Source organism: Plutella xylostella, chromosome 22, assembly GCF_932276165.1.
Source record: "Plutella xylostella chromosome 22, ilPluXylo3.1, whole genome shotgun sequence".
NCBI lineage: Eukaryota > Metazoa > Arthropoda > Insecta > Lepidoptera > Plutellidae > Plutella > Plutella xylostella.
Genome location: NC_064002.1, coordinates 715,840 through 732,845, shown reverse-complemented (window position 1 = coordinate 732,845; position 17,006 = coordinate 715,840). Strand labels below are relative to the sequence as shown.

At 35.6% G+C, this 17,006-nt stretch overlaps 1 long non-coding RNA gene across 1 annotated transcript; it reads left to right on the top strand.

Annotated features, from left to right (window-relative positions):
- The first annotated feature begins 3,086 nt into the window (after positions 1 to 3,086).
- On the top strand, positions 3,087 to 3,886 carry LOC125490314. Its single transcript, XR_007267592.1, has 2 exons — positions 3,087 to 3,660; positions 3,745 to 3,886. It is a non-coding gene; the product is annotated as an uncharacterized LOC125490314 (long non-coding RNA).
- The last annotated feature ends 13,120 nt before the right edge of the window (positions 3,887 to 17,006 follow it).

Below are 17,006 nucleotides of genomic sequence, written 5' to 3'. Positions count from 1 at the left end.
CGCCATGTTTTCTCCATAAAAACATTGATTTTCTTTGCTCATTTTCGTGTCAACGTAGTTTTTTTGGAAAATAAGAAGAAAGGAAGTTTAACTTACTTAGAGAAATACGACTGAGACATGTAAGTATCAATGTATTAACCTATTTTTTTGAAATATAAATGTTACCGGTTGTAGTCAAGAAGGTATTGTAATTTACGATGTATCCAATTTCTGTTTTGAATTGTTTTAGAAACACAAGCAGCAGCCGATGTGCTTTCTTGAGTAGCAGAAGGAGCAACTGCGTTGTGAGAGGGCCACGGCTTCAGCCCTCACAATGATAGCTGATTAGCTGAAGTAATGAACAGACAGGCTGCAGTCAATGAGAGGCTTCTTGATTAGGGGTTCCTCATATGGAAAAAGGTAGGTTATTCCTAAATGTTTGGCTAAATAATAGAATAGAATTTAACTTCATTGTTACCCCAATAATGTCTTAGGAAAACTGGTGTTGAATATTTATGTTACAGCGTAGTTTTGTTTAGTATCTGTCTGTAATTTTTTAGAACAATATCATACTGAACTTTTCATTTTGTCTTTTCTAGGCTAATGAAAGGAACAATCAAGACCAGACTTAAAGTAAAATAATACGTATACATAATTTATATCGGAATAAGTACAAAATATTTTTGTAGGTATATGTTTTAACTATAAATTGAAAATCTACAGATTTTAGCGGCGACGCAGTTGCGCGACCAGTGAAGCTCTGGCTCTGCGACCGGCGTGGAGCGCGCGGTCCGCGCGGCGCTGCTGCGGCTGCTGCGCGGGAGGATCCCGTCCCTGCGCATGCGCCTGGCCTTCAATGACCTCTCGCCTCTCTTCTTCCTCTTCTTCATGCGTCAATTCAAACAGAGGAGCACCTGTGCCTGTGATTACTGATTACCTAAGTTCCTATATACAATAATAGTTTAATAATTGTTAACAAAATATTGTATATATAAGTATTAATAATTACTTATACAAAAGGCTAAAAGCATTTTGTACCAGCCAACCTATAGGAGAGAATATGAGAAAAATAATAAGACTTTAATCTTTGATTGCTATTATCTGTAGCTTTATTAAGTGGTAAAGGGACCTAATTACTACCTATATTTTTTTAGTATTTGTGATAATTCATAGAATTTATTAGTTCTATCAATAAATAAAATAGGGTGTCATTTAAACGATCGCCAATTAAATCCGTTTTGAATTTGCTAAATAATAGGTTTGAAGGCAAAATAGTAGATTTGCCAGCAAATTTTTGCCCCCAAACAATTTTAAATCAATTCAACAATTAATCACTTAAAATTGCCGGGATTTATGATCAAGTGGCAAGTTAACATTTATGTATATATTTTAATAGGTATGTCCACATAACTCGATGTTATGTTTAATATTTAAATGAAACAAAAAATTAAGTTTAAATCATCAATATTCTTAATTAAAAACAACATAAACAACCTTCTTCTAATTATAACTTAAACCTTAATCTTCTTCTAATCAAAAGCAATCTTATTGTAATTAAAACTTAAACTTCCTCTTTTCATCATCATCATCATCAGCCAATAATCATCCACTGGTGGAGATAGATCCGCTCCCAAGGAGTGCCACAACATTCGGTCCTCTGCCTTCCTCATCCAACCACTATCGGCTATCCGCCTAAGATCGTCAGTCCAGCGGGCAGGAGGGCGTCCCACGCTCCGTTTGCCTGTTCGTGGTCTCGACTCGAGAACTCGTCTACCCCAACGGTTATCGGTTCTTCGGCAGATATGACCAGCCCACTGCCTCTTCAGCTTGCATATTTTGACAGCTAAGTATGTCGGTAACCTTGGTCCTCTGACGGATAATCTCATTTCTGATACGATCCATCAGAGAAACTCCAAGCATAGCTCTCTCCATAGCACCGTCTCCGCTAATTTGTAAACTCATGTATTAAATTGCTAACGAATTATAATGTTTTAATAACTGGACCAATCATAATGTAACTAATGCAATGCTGATAAAATATGAATTAAAAAGAAATCGCAACATGCGACCTAGAGTCAATATATTTGCTGGCAAATCTACTATTCTGCGGGCGCAGTTATTATTTGAGGAGCAAAAATAATATTCTGCATACAAAGTTTTTATTTATGTAATGAACTCAAATTTTTTGGCAATCCATCTATTATTTTAGATTTTTGTATTGATATTATTTGCTGATTCATACCAGAGGACACTTTTTATTTATTTGAGGACAAAAATATATTGTTGCGGTTGATCTATTAATTTGCTGATACAAGTTGATGACAAAAATAAACTTTGCTGGCAAGAAATATAGTTCCCAATAAAATATACATGCATTACAATGTGTTTAATTCATTAACTTACAATTTGCAGACTGAGGGAATGTGTATGCTTTCGGTTAAAATATTCTTCCTCATTTTGCGAGGGCCTCAGGCCAAAACCCACACCAATCAAATAAATATCACTAATACAAGCTTACAAAGGAAAATTACGAATTCGGTAAAGATGGAAACGTATCTCGTAGGGACGGCTGTCCGGCTGAAAAATGGCTTGAAGATCTTGGAGAGATGCGTACAAGGTCAATTTCACTTTTAGCAGTATTTTCTGAAAACGATCTAACAATTTCACCCTTTTCTTCGAAAGTTTAAAATCGCTAAAACGTCAAAATATGACAGATAAGCGATATCAAAAAGTTCAACAAAAATGACATGAATCGCGTCATTCTCCATTCCGTTCATTCATTTTGCGATCTCGAAACGATCTTACTATGTAGCTTGTTTTTAGTGCCATGTGAATCGCAATTTCATAGCTCGTTCGTAAAAATCTGAAAACGAGATGAAAACGAAGTTGTTTTTTGTGACACGAATCACCCTCCTGGCACACAACAAATATTTCTCTACGGAACGTTACAGGTATTATTGAAATTAATATATAGTATACAAGAAATCGTTGCAAACCTAATTCAATAAGTAGGTACCTAATCTATCTTTGATAAAGTAGTACTGTGTAATATTGTAGGTTTAGACTGTCGTAAACCAAATTGTATGTATTTCGCCGGGCTCAAATAATAATAATAATAATAATAAAAACGTTTATTCCGTGCCATCGCACACACACAGAAAAAAAAAAGAAAACATAATGAAAAACAGTAATAAATGAACACAAAGACCTTATGACTAAACAAAATAAATAAATGAGAGGATATGTGTGCGTTGTCTGGCACCGAAACGGACGGCGGCTCAGCTAAGGCGGTAGAAGATAATATATTACCTACTACCGCGCTGATTTTCAGCCGCTTCCCTTTATGATGCCACTGACTATAAATAAAAACTAAAAACTAAAACTATGGCAAGTGCACGGCCGGCAGCTGTGAACCAAGGTCACCCGGGGTACTTCACACGCATAAGCGGTTCGTGTTTTCAGCGGCCCCGAGTGCCTCACGCGGCTGTAAAAGGCTTTCAGTGCCTACGCTGCCGCCGTGCTGCGCCCACACTGTGCCATAAACTGTAAATAAATATATGATTGTGATTTAAAACGTAATTAGAAATATCATGTAGTGAATCTGTAGGCGAGTGGTATATTTTTGTGTAATGAATAATTCAATTTTACGATGGATATTGGGAATGAAGTCATAGACTAAAGGTATGTAATTACTAAATAAATTCGTTACTTACATACATGGCATTGTGGTTTTACTTTGTTACCTTGATTTTATGTTTCTTTCAGAAGGTATTCATATTGAAGGTAGCTGTGAACATTAGCTGTGTTGCAAAAAATGGGATGATTTTGGAGATAAGAAAATATGTACAATAATGGAAGATTATATTATGCCGCGGGAGTCCATTTGTGTGTTGCGAAGAAAACTAGTGTAAGTACCTATTATTTATTTATTTATTTATTTAAAAAAGTAGTTTTCATCATTTCACCAAGTATTTGTCCATTTCCCAGAAGTCATTAGTTTTCATAATTTTCAGCAAGTACCTACTACTTCTCATTGAATGCAACTCGATATTTCCGCGAATATACATTTCACTTCGCTTCAAATAAAACTCCTGAAAGTTAAAAAAGCTTAGCATATTTTTATGTATTTATTGAACCGGACATTGCTACAAAAACTTAATCTGGCACATAAATAAATGTACCTACAAATGGCGGTCTAATCACTAAATAATAATACTAGCTGTTCCAGCTTCGCCTTAAAAAGTTTTCCCGTGGAAATTCCGGGATAAAAAGCAGAATATGTTCTTTCTCAGGGTCTAGAAGTCTAGACCATATGTTATACCAAATTTCATTCAAATCCGTTCAGTAGTTTTGGCATGAAAGAGTGACAGGCAGTTACATTTTACACAGTTACTTTTTTAATTAGTTAGGATTAGGATCTAGACCACTTTTGGGTTATTTTAGTTAACAACTTGTGATTATGTACAATACAACTGAGTATATCGCAATACAAAGAGAGCGATCACAATAAATGGAATATCGATATTGCTGGAGTTTGAAGTCATTGAATATTTAACTGCCGAGACTGAGATAAGTACTTGAAAGAAGTAAATCAGTGGAGAGAGTACTTTGCACTTTACCCTTTTCTTAAATCGCAACTTTTCATAATAAGTACTTAGGTAAACTCCCTTTTGCCTAAAGCTGACCAAAACTGTTGGGTAACGTCAAAAGACTTTTGACAAAAGTTGAAACTGACTTTTATTTTAAAGACGGTGAAATAATTATACCAATGTTAGACTATTAATTTAATAACAATGGATTTGAATTTTACCAATCACAAGAGAGTTAGACAGTAAACAAGGTTTTAGAAAGTAATCTAAGCTCGTGATACAAAGGGCCAAATTGAACTAAGTTTTCGACATTGACGACGTTTTTGGTCAAGCTGACTTCTAAACTTGTCCAATTACACTCGTAACTCCGCTTGGTATTATATTGTTTGATACTTCTACGTAATGCTGATTCAATTATGCTCATTGATTCATGTCACGAGTACCAACGATTCTGAAGGCAGCATTCTAAAAATAGCGCTGTCACTTATAATTAAAGATTTAAGCACACATTAAAAAAATAAGAAATGCCCCCTTTAGTATCGATCTTAATGACTACCAATTTTATCAGTGAGAAACATGAGGGCTGGCGTAGGGTTGTCAGTCTGACTTCCCAAGGTCACTAGTCAGAGAGAGCACCTTACATTACTAATAAGGACTTTAGAGGACACTTCGGTATCAAAATCAAATTATCATCAACAACTCAATAAACAAACCGAGTACGCTCGGCTCCCTAATACCACAGCCAAGTCACAAGGATCGCTTCGTGAACTTATCAACCAACAATTGGCTCAACTCCTCAACTGGAGTTAGTCTCATGAATGACGTAATGTCAGTTCAGAGAACACTTTGAGACTTCGCATTATTATTACCTACCTCTGGAGCTGCCGAATCTAAGTTCTTGAGGCCCTGTACAGTCGAAGCCGCTTTTCATAATTGACTGAATAAAAAAATATACCTACTTGGTTGTACTTCGATTTTCCAGGCGTGTTTTGCATCGGTTTTTAATAACTGCCTGTCTCATGCAAAACAGCTTATAATAATTATGTAAAGGCACTTGTAAATAATGTAGCATTGCGATGGTGTTTGTTTTTGTTATCGATTAGTTAAGTATGTTTTTCAGACAAATAACATTTAGTCTATAGTAAAATTGGATTCAATTCCTGTCAGGAGCAGACACATAAACATTATATTCTTCTTGAGCACCCTCGAAGAGTCCACCTTCCATTTTGTACGATTCTTCACTTCTATTCTTGGGCTCATAAAAAAACGCCGTCTCAGATTTAATGCAAGAAAAAAACATGTCTTCGTTTACATTTTCCACGTAGATTTATGGAACCGACTGTACCTACATGGTGAGTTGAGAACACATACATAAGTTGGATTTGAGTTAGTGTGGGAGGATATTGCTCCGGCGACGGTCGCGTCAATTGTTGAAGTTACACGACGCTCCCGCCACCGGGAGTTACTTCATTAGCTTATTTATCAAACTTCAACGAAGATACTCTAAGATCTGATGAAGATAATCATTGTATCTCTAAAGTTATTAATTGGCTAGGTAAAGAAATACACTGTATACATAAACGACGACGCGGACTCGGGTGGCTACGAGACATTACATGACATGACTACCATTAGTGACAGCTTTTCTGAAATGGTGGTAGAGTATCTAATATTACTTATATCGACAAATACTTGTAGACGTCGAATAAACAACGATTTATTTAAAATCTATCGATCTATTTAAAAACTTCAATAAATTGCGCAGCACTTACATAAATAAAAGGAAAAAAAATCATAACCATCCTCTTTGCTTCGCCGTAGTCGGGTAATAACAATGCATTGGGCCTTCCTTTTTTCACTTTTCATCTAGGCATTTCCTTGCATACAGGACTAAAATACCGTCTTTAAAATTGTGTAAACATTTTCGAAATAGCGCAGTCAATAGCAGCACATTACCCGCAGTTAACGCCGCGTAGTGAGCGGGCCGCTCGCACAACAATTCTAAACGCTAGTTAACATAACTCGTACGTAACTGTGTCCTCTCTATTGGTAGCCTCGGCCAAATGAAAATGTGTCATTTTCCGCTCCGAATTATCTTTATATGGTTTACTGAAAATGACTTCTGAATGTTGAGGTAGCGAAAGGAGTAGTAGGTCAGGATCGTGGCACGTGGAGATACATAGTCTCTGCCTACCCCACTGGGAGACAGGCGAGAGTATTTATATGTATGAAAATGTCATTTTACAATTTTTTTTTTATATTTTCTATCTGCCTAACTTGCATTTCCTGTTCAAGTGACAGGCGTGTTATCGCTTGATAAATAACCTCCTACAACTACATCCATAACTAAATTAAATACGGGTGGATTTTGGTCATGAAAGTTTAAATACTTACTGAAATTCTTAGATTTATTTTACATCTAACTTATCCGCCACCAATACCAAACCACATAGGTGGTTCTGTGTCCCACAGTACATGTAACCGAATTAGGGTTCCTCCGGCATTAGCCTGGGTCCGTGTAATCAGTTTAGTCGGACGCCAGGTAATGGACAACATTTCATTTTCTTTACCCTATATTTTTATTAGTTATTCGGAATGTTTATAGAAAATTAGTGGACCCGTATTTTTTTATTTTGTATATACATAAATTTTTGCATGTTATTTTTAACTTTAAAGTTAATTATTTTAAAACCGGAAGAGACGTCACATATAAGGCTCAATTTTTTTTTTGTCTATTGCCTGAGTCTCGAAAAAAAACATAAATGACACTGACAAGTGACATTTAAACTTTGTTTACATGCCAACCAACAAATGGGTTATTTTCAAATGACCTTGATATTTCTGATGATGAAAAGTAGGTACTTATCATGTAAAAAAATAAGCAGAAGCATTTTTTCAGCTGTGTAGGCGGTGGCATGCTCTGGGACATATTATATAGAGGTCATCTCTTAATAATAAATAAAAAAAATAGTCAGAAAGTGTTAGAACAGAATTAATGAAAATGACCCAAATAAACAACAACGTCACGATAAAACGTCAACGTCAATCAAAAATGAAAGTGACAGTTACTTTGTTTTCAAATCTATAGGCTTTGATCATCAAAATGCATCGCACCTGATGCATGACGTCATCAGCACTTTTTTACTATTTCATGATTTTCTCGAAAATGATACATCCAAAAAATACAAAAACATTGTTTTTGTGGCCTTTAGAGCTAAATCTCGAAATGGTTTTCGATTTATAGCAGCTTTAGTTTTTTGAAATGTTGTCCATTGCGGGGTCCGGCCGTGGGGGGGCGCCAGGTTCTAGCGGGGTGTCTGTTGAGCGTTCCATTCTTAAATATTCTTAAATTGTCTCTCTTAGCTCTTAGGGTTGCCTGGAAGAGATCGCTTTTAGCGATAAGGCCGCCCTTATTGTATTATATATTTTAAGTATTAAATGTTATTTAAGTGTTTTATGTACAATAAAGTTATACTACTACTACTACTATTCTTATTTTTTTTCCGAGGTTTTATCTTCGCCCTAAAATGGTTATCCATGGGAATTCCGGGATGAAGAGCAACTCAAGGAATTTCATAAAAATTGGTCCAGATTTTTTCCCGTGAAGGAGAAACAAACATCTAAACACCCGTAAGAAAGTACTTAAAACGTTCTTATTTATAGTATTAGTAAGTTTTTCTAGCGGGATGTCTGATTAGCGTACTATTATTAAATATTTTTGTGAAATACTAGCTTCTCCCGCGATTTTTCCTTTGATTTTAAAGGGTTTTCCATGGGAATTCCGGGATAAGGAGCAGCTCGAGGAATTTCATAAAAATTGGTCCCGTGAAGGAGAAATCAAAACATCTATCCACCCATAGGCAATACAGCTAGCAGCACAAAATGAGTATTTATTTAAACAATCGCGGAATTAGTAAATAATTAATTTCACATTCTGATATTTCACAGAAGTCACACAACCAACTAATATAATCGCATGTCGACAAAACACGCAAAATGCATCCGCAAAACAACTGCTAGCATTTGTTTTGCGAAATTTGACAAATTATACGATAAATAGAATGGAACTTGTTAAATTTGAATAATATTTAACATGGAGCTACATTTTGTTTTGTGTGACTCCCGTTCACACAATAGGTTTGATCCTATTGAATACGGAATTACGAATATTTGGCAAACAATTTTATAGCAGCAGGTCACAATTTACGATAGAATATCAATGTATTCTATAAATTGTAAGCGACTTAATTATTGTTCTGAAAATATTATTTATTTACCTAATAACCATTTGTTCAGTTTTAATTAGAAATTCATTCAAAAAATATAATCATTAATATACTGGCAGGCAAAAACGAGTTAGTAGAGTATATAACAAGTCAAAATAATAAAATGTGTAATTCAGTGTCTGTACTTTAGATAGATAGAATATTCTTTATTTGTACAAAATAAGAAAAAAGTCACATACATTATATGTTAACTTAGGCACGAAAATTGCGGTCTTATCGCTTAAAGTGTTTTTTTCAAGACAACCTTTAGGTGGAAGGTTATTATTTAATGATCAAATACCTACTTTACTTAATTATCAGCATAAAGGACACTACAACTCAAAAAAAGGTCATCCTAACTAATATTATAAATGTGAAAGTAACTGTGTCTGTCTGTCTGTCTGTTACTCCTTCATGCCAAAACTACTGAACGGATTGTGTGATGCCAATAAATAAATAAATAAAAAAAATTGGTATACATATGGTCTAGACCCTGAGAAGGCCATATATATAACTTTTTATCCCGGAATATCCACGGGAAAACTTTTTAAGGCGAAGCGAAGCTCGCGGGAACAGCTAGTACATTATAATAATTTTGTTAGACATCCGGGTCAGTCTCTGGGTCAAGTGGAGGTAAGTCCCGCAACTCTGCCGCCCCGCGTTAACTCGCCGACGAAAATTACATCCCCTTTACATTATCGTCAACTGACCCTGTCCCTTTAGTGTTTGGAATGAGGCTCTATATGTTGAGTCCGGAGAGGCTAACTTTGCAACAGACACACCAGAAAAACTTTATAGGGGCTACAATATTTTTTTGTAAAATCTGACATGGTAATCTTTGTTATTTGTTTAGTGTTGCAAAAGCGGACTTTTGAAAATTCTTTAAATTATATTAGCTTTTCCATAGTCGGCACATAGTTTCAGTATACCAGTAAAAAATCTCCCATTTTATACCCGTTGCAAAGCTATCGTTGTTAGACACAAATAAATTGCCGAAATCCAAGTTCCAACTAAAATAGTTAGATATTTCAGTCCACAGCTCAGGGCAGACAAGATGAGTCTATAATAACATGATCCAACTTTACTGAATAAAATAACTGCATAATATTAAGATTAATATTATCTACTAGAGCGAGGTCTACTCCAGAATATACGTTAAATTTTACATCATATTCTCTTATGCTCTTACCATCGTACAATATTATCCAGAGATACACACTTAAATGGGTATTACGAATATTCAGATTCATATTCTGTAGAGTACTATAGTGTATTTCTACTTGTTTATACGTACGAGTTTAATTGTAATGGCAAGGGCCGACCTATATATAAAAATGCGATGTATTGAAAAAAAATATTTAGTACCTACCCACTTACTAGATACTTACCCCCTTATTCATAAAAAAAGTTTAGTGGACGCTTTAGCTATTGAACTGTTTTGTCCCTCTCTGTCAAAGAATAAATTGTTCTCTGTCAGAGAGTGAACTGAACAGTTCAATAACTAAAGCGTCCACTATTTTTTTTATGAATAAGTGGGTTAATATTTAGTACAACACAACTGTAGTAAGCATTATGAGTATTATGACAAGAGGAAAGCGAAACCAAAATTTATCTCGAATAGCGCAGCGAGGCGACGGGGGTATCTCAGTTCTGCACAAAGCACCGGCTTTACACTCACGCCATAACTACATGCAACTAAGTTAGCTCTGTAACTGTAGGCTACAGACGTTGTGAAGAAGAGATGGAGGGAGTACTTACGTAGACTTAGATTATGGTAAAAATAAATAGCTAGGTGAAAAGTAAGGTGAAGTGTAAGGCCAACTAGCGCCATCAATTAAAAAAGAAACATTATTTCCATTTTAAAGTACCAGGTACCTATTGAGAATTATGTAGGTTCATAAAATGGGATTAGCATTTATAGAGGGCATGAATCGTAGCAGTTTCGGGCAAAACGTTTTCAAATGGATGTTATGTTATTTTTTTAAATTGGCGGCGCTAGTTGATCTTACACTTCACCTTATGTTTACTTTCTTTTTTTGAAATCACAGGACATAACATAATTACCGTTAATAATCTTCTATTGAATTCTAAGAAAACGAAATGTATTAAATTTACACTGCCGAATGTTAGACAATGCGATACTAACATTATTCTAGATGGGAATAAATTGGACCTAGTTAATGATACTGTCTTTCTTGGGATGACTATAGATTCAAAGTTACAGTGGGGACCTCACATTGAAAAATTGGCTGGAAGGTTGAGCTCCGCAGCTTTTGCTGTACGGAAAATTAGACAACTGACCGACGTTGAAACCGCCAGATTAGTTTACTTTAGTTATTTCCACAGCTTATTGTCGTATGGCATTTTGCTTTGGGGTAGAGCCGCTGATATTGAAACTATATTTGTATTACAGAAAAGAGCCATCCGCTCTATATACAAACTAGGTTCCAGGGATTCATTGAGAGAACTATTTAAAGAAATTAACATCCTTACAGTTCCATGTCAGTTCATTTTTTCCAATTTAATGTATGTACGAAAGAATATTTCAACTTTTGATACAATTGGCAGTAATCATGACATTAATACTAGGAACAAGCATAAGCTGGCTTTTCCAGCGATGCGTCTGGCGAAAGTTAATAAATCGTTTTTAGGGTACTGTATTAGATTTTATAATAAGCTTCCAACAGAAGTTGCTCAAATGCCAGAGAATAAGTTTAAGTGTTACATTAAAGAGAAACTCTGTAAAAAAGCTTATTATAAAATTGATGATTACTTAGAGGACGTTAATGCATGGCTGTGATAAGTAGTTAGCTCTGCTCATATTATTATAATAATCATTATTAAGCTTATAAGTACCTATTGTATACCAACTAGTTTTAAGTCTTTTTTTTGAAAAGATGGCTCAGGAGTTTCTTGCCTCCGTTCTTCTCCTTAGATAGAAAGAGCCCCCCCTTATCCGAACGGAGAGTAATTTGTAAAAATTGACGTTCATCAGAAAATTTTATATTTGTACGATGAATAAAAAATTTTGACTTTGACTTTGACTTTGACTTAAGTGTGAATCCGTGGGCTGTCGACCTAAGAGAAGACGGTAGATATTGGATGAAGAAAAGCCGAGGACAGTTTTGTGGCGCTCCTTGGGAGAGGTCTATGTATATCATTGAACAATTACGGATTGGTGATGATGATTATAAAGTGCGAGAATGCCTGAAACTACCTTGCGATGAATTCAAGTAAATAAGATTAGATTTACTATCGTTAACGACAGTACGCGTATGTTATTTCCACACTCGCCCACACACAGAGCCAACTACCCGCTACTACGCCGGAGCCTCATACGCTTAATGTACACAGCATCTTATTATACCCAGCGGTCCTTTTGAAAGCTTATACAGGGGGAGGTTCTATAAAATTAGAAAGGAATATTATGTGCCGTTTCAGCTGGAGTTTCCTACGAAGGCTGCTTAGGTTTATAATGGAAAACGATAATTGAAGGCGGAAAATATTTAGCATATACAATTTGGCTAGTGGGATCATGGTGATAAACCTACGACTACAAAAGGGTGAGTTGTTTAGTATACAACATATACGGCCAAATTTTAATGTTTCACTGGAATTGTTGGATTGGAGCCGTTGATATTATACATACCTGTGTTGATTTTAGAATGGGAGGAGTTTTCAACTTTAGATGTTAACCCAACGACCCGCAGTGGATCAGCGAGGTGGTAAATGGCCCAAGACTAGGGATTTCAGAATTTCAGAGTATGTAAAACGGTTCTATTGAGGAGAATTGTAGGTGCCAATACTGATAGCCACAGATAATATAATAGGCATTTCTGGACTCTTCCTATCTTAGTGAAGACCCCTATATCCAGAAGGCTGTTGATAGTGAATGCAAGAACAAGCGCGGCAGTAGCCGGGTCATTAATGCCGTGTCTGGGCGTGGCGGCGCGGGAACTAGTAACTCAAAAGCACGAATTTGCTTAACGATCTGGAAACACACTATTTAGGATTGCTTGCATGCGCCGAGTGAGTTCCTTTTCCATGCTCAATGTGTATTTGATACTTTGTCTTTAATTTAGCATAGAAACGTCTTAATTTTTTAAAGTCATAATATTCCCGGTTTTTTTCAATTTCAATAAATAAATTGAACACAATATTTACGTGATTGGTTGATATATATGTATTAATATTCTAATGCACTGATATAGCAGTACATATACATATAGTACATACTTTACTATTGCAGACAGCGTCATTAATCTAGCCTCTTCCATTTAGGAGTAATTTGGTGCTAAGTCACTAAAACTTTTTCATTGCTTGCGACTGTAGTATATTTAAAGTTGTGAGATAGTTTGACTTTTGTTGAAAATTTGTTTCTCTCTCTTTTCAGGGTTCAGTAAGAAAATGCAGCAAGGCAAAAAGGGCATAACATTATTAGAAAGTAAACACTTATGTGGAGTGCATGCAGAGTCTCGTTGGCCGCTCTCCAACGGAATATTACGAAAATGAAATTCGGGATTAAGGCCTAATATCTTACATTGAGTACGTCTTTGAATTTAATTTAAAGTAATTCCCTTCTCTGTCTCTCCGTGGGTATAAACTTGGGAAGGCTGGCGAGAATTTTTCTTTACTGCCAATTATTTTGGTTCCGGGTTTCTTGAGGCTATTAAGGCTTATTAAATTGTTTCGGGTTAAGGTATGTGCTGAGCATGTTGTGTATGAAGCATCCAGCAATTTATGGTAGGACGGAACAAATGCCTTTGGAAAAGAATGACTGCAAATGGATTGTTATTTTGTACACAAAAAATTAATTGAAATGTTTATGTACATAAAGAGTAATAACACGGATTGAACTAAAACTCACATGGGAAATTAAGTCTATTATAGAATTTGAGAGTTAATTCTAAATTCATAACCTACGTCAATGCATATTCGGGTTTAGCTGTATTTAAATTAAACGGAATCCGACTTAAAACAAAAACCATTATTATTATTATTAAATTCTTTATTGCACATAAATTTATTTGTACATAGGCGAACTTAATGCTAAAAGCATTCTCTTCCAGTTAACCTTGGGCGTTGTGGAGAAAATGATAGGTAGTGCGAAAGACAATGAGAACAGTTTAATTCTGTTTAATATCTATTGTTTAACACTAGAATATATACTTACTTATACATAATAGCATAAAATAAACGTAAAAAATATACTTATAAATACATAATATATATACATACATAATTTAAATATATAGTTACTATAACAAAAAATAATAATATCAACCATTCTGGAGAAACTGCCTGAATGTGATTACAAATTCATTTTTTTTAATCATATTAAACAGCATAAATCTAAGTTATTGACGTGAAACTCTGAACACCTGTTTATATTTTCTTCCTAGCGTAATGGTGTCCCTATAGCCTGACAAGGACTTGTCACCAGATGGTTGGGATAATACGATATAGATAAGGACTTGATAAGGACACATTCATTTGACAGACTGACAACAACAACAAAAAATACAGAAAACAATAAAGTAAAAAAACAATAATACCATACAAACAATAAACAACAGGTTGCTGCCTAGAGCGTCAAAAAGGCACCAACTCAGCATGTGTTGCAGATAATAAGGCCACAGCGCTGGTTCTCAGCAAAAAGCAAAAAGAACGACACCCGCGGGTCTTTCCTAATCACAATGCACCGCGAATGCAATGGAAATGGGATCCCACACATTATGCAGTGCTGCGCGCAACTTGCTCGTAATCGTTCATAAATTTTAATAACCTCAGACGTATGGTACCGCCGCGGCGCGACTTGGCGAAATGAGATAATGTTTCGGAATTTCAGATTATACCTACTACATGCGCGAGCAGTGAAATAGTCCCACTGAAGAAAACGCCGCGCCGCCGCCCCGTCTGCAATATTACCTACGTAGTAGATTGAACAGGGTAAATAATTATGTAAGTAGGTATAAAGATAAAATTTAATACTCTTTATTGCACAGAAACAGTACATTTACAGTACAGTGTATTATATTTTTATAAAATTTTAGTAAATAATTTTAATAAAAACTTGAAAAGTATAAAGTTTATAGCATAGGAGACGTTACTAAAACTGCTTCTTCGCGATACCAAACTAACACTAATGTTATGTTACCTGTCTACCATAGAAAAGCGAATATGAGGTGAATGAGTCACTAAACCAGGAAGATGTATGTGGCAAAGAAGATGGATGGCGTTCTACATATCTCAGGGGAAACATTACTAGTGTGTAGGCAATTTTCAGAGCAGAAAGCAAATACGTATAAAAGGCATAGCATGAAAAAATAATATAATCATTGTCAACTATAATATATTCTCCACTATCCACTGGTTTTTTACAAGACCGATTAATGTTGAAGTCGAACATAAATCTCCCTTTCATTCGACTTCTGAATTTATTTAACACAACTAATTCATACTACCAACGTTTTTCATGACTGTCAAATTATTGTCTCTCATTAAATTATTATGTCTTTTATCGAAAAAAGTTGAATAAATAAGTTGTAATAGAAATCTCACCGGTCTTGTCGTCCATCCCACTGGGTAGTTAGGGTGATGAAAGTCGATAAAGACCACCAGAGGGCTTTTATGTATTTCAGAGACATTGGCTGCTAGTTCGATATGATATTCATTGACCTCATTGGTCGAAATTAACGTAAAAGGCTACTGCCATACCGATTTATGTTGCAGGTTTCAGGTAAAACAATACCTCTACAAGCCAAATTAGAAACTATTGACAGGCGCCTATCAAAGTGAGCTCTATAAACCTTTTAATTATAACTTATTCGAGGCAGCGTCGCGTCGGTCTTCGGTAACTCGAAATGAGTAAACTGAAAACCAATTTTCGTACAAAGCCCCCAATTTTGAAGGTTTTTGTTACAACATTTCGTGTTAATAATTTTATTGGAACACAAGTTGTGGTTTGTAATTGAATCCGTTACAAGTGCCGCTAGGCAGTCAAGCCTACACTCAGATTATTCAAACAGTCTAGTAGCTTTTCTTATATTTGTACTTGAGTTGAAAATTCCAAATAAATATACATACCCTATAAAAATACCCTGTGAGCAGGTGGTGACGTAAACGGCATAAGATTAAATAAATAATTTAAATTTGCTCATCCCTGTTCCGTCACTCATAAACTGAAAAGTTACTTATAAATAAATTAACCTTATGCAAATGTATCAGTATAAATTTCCCCCTGAACACACACATGAAAACCTGAAACCAGGAAACCTGAAGTGAACTCGAACAGAAATAGCCCGTAACTAAGAAGCGGAGGTGACCAGAGGTTATTTCGGACATAAATTAAACTACGCTTAAGCACCTCATCAAATTGCCTGCCACTGCAATGTGTGCTGTAGTCCCCTGCAATACGATCGCCCATCAATAGGGCTCACGGTTATTAAGCAGGTGTTGGAGTAGCACCGATGATAAACGGGTTTCTTTGATGGTGTAGATATTAGTTGCAGTTATAAATGGGTGTTGCTGGATTTTCTGTGACGAATCTGTGAGCTTCCGTCCTCTAATGAACTACCGATAGTGGTGAGGATAGTGAGAGTATATCTTTATAACAAAAAAATTGGAGACGGGAAAAACTTTTCTACTCTCTACTTATCAAATTTTCTAGGAAAATGCAATCAAACATTGTACGTAAAAATTTAAATACTTATTCATATTTAATTTATAAATGTATGAAGATTTAAAGTTATTATAAAACTAAATATTGTATTTTAGAATTGTAATATTATGTCATTATATTATGTATAATGCATTTAGAGATCCTCGATCGAAAATGGCGCTGGATAGGTCATTCGTTGCGGCAGGAGGACTCTCGCCTCACAAAGCAGGCCCTAGTGTTTGCCCCGCAAGGAAAAAGAAGGATAGGGCGCCCAAGAATAACTTGGATAAGGACATTAGCCCAGGAGATCAAGTCGATCAACATGAGCTGGCCAGAAGTTGTGGCTGCTGCCTCTGATCGTCAGAAGTGGAAAGCTGTAGTTGCGGCCCTATGCTCCACTAGGAGTTAAAGGATTTAAGAAGAAGAAGAAGATATTATGTCTGTTTTTGGGCTATCTAAACGATACTAATGATAAGAGAAAAGCTTTTATCAACTTCAGAATCAAGATATTTA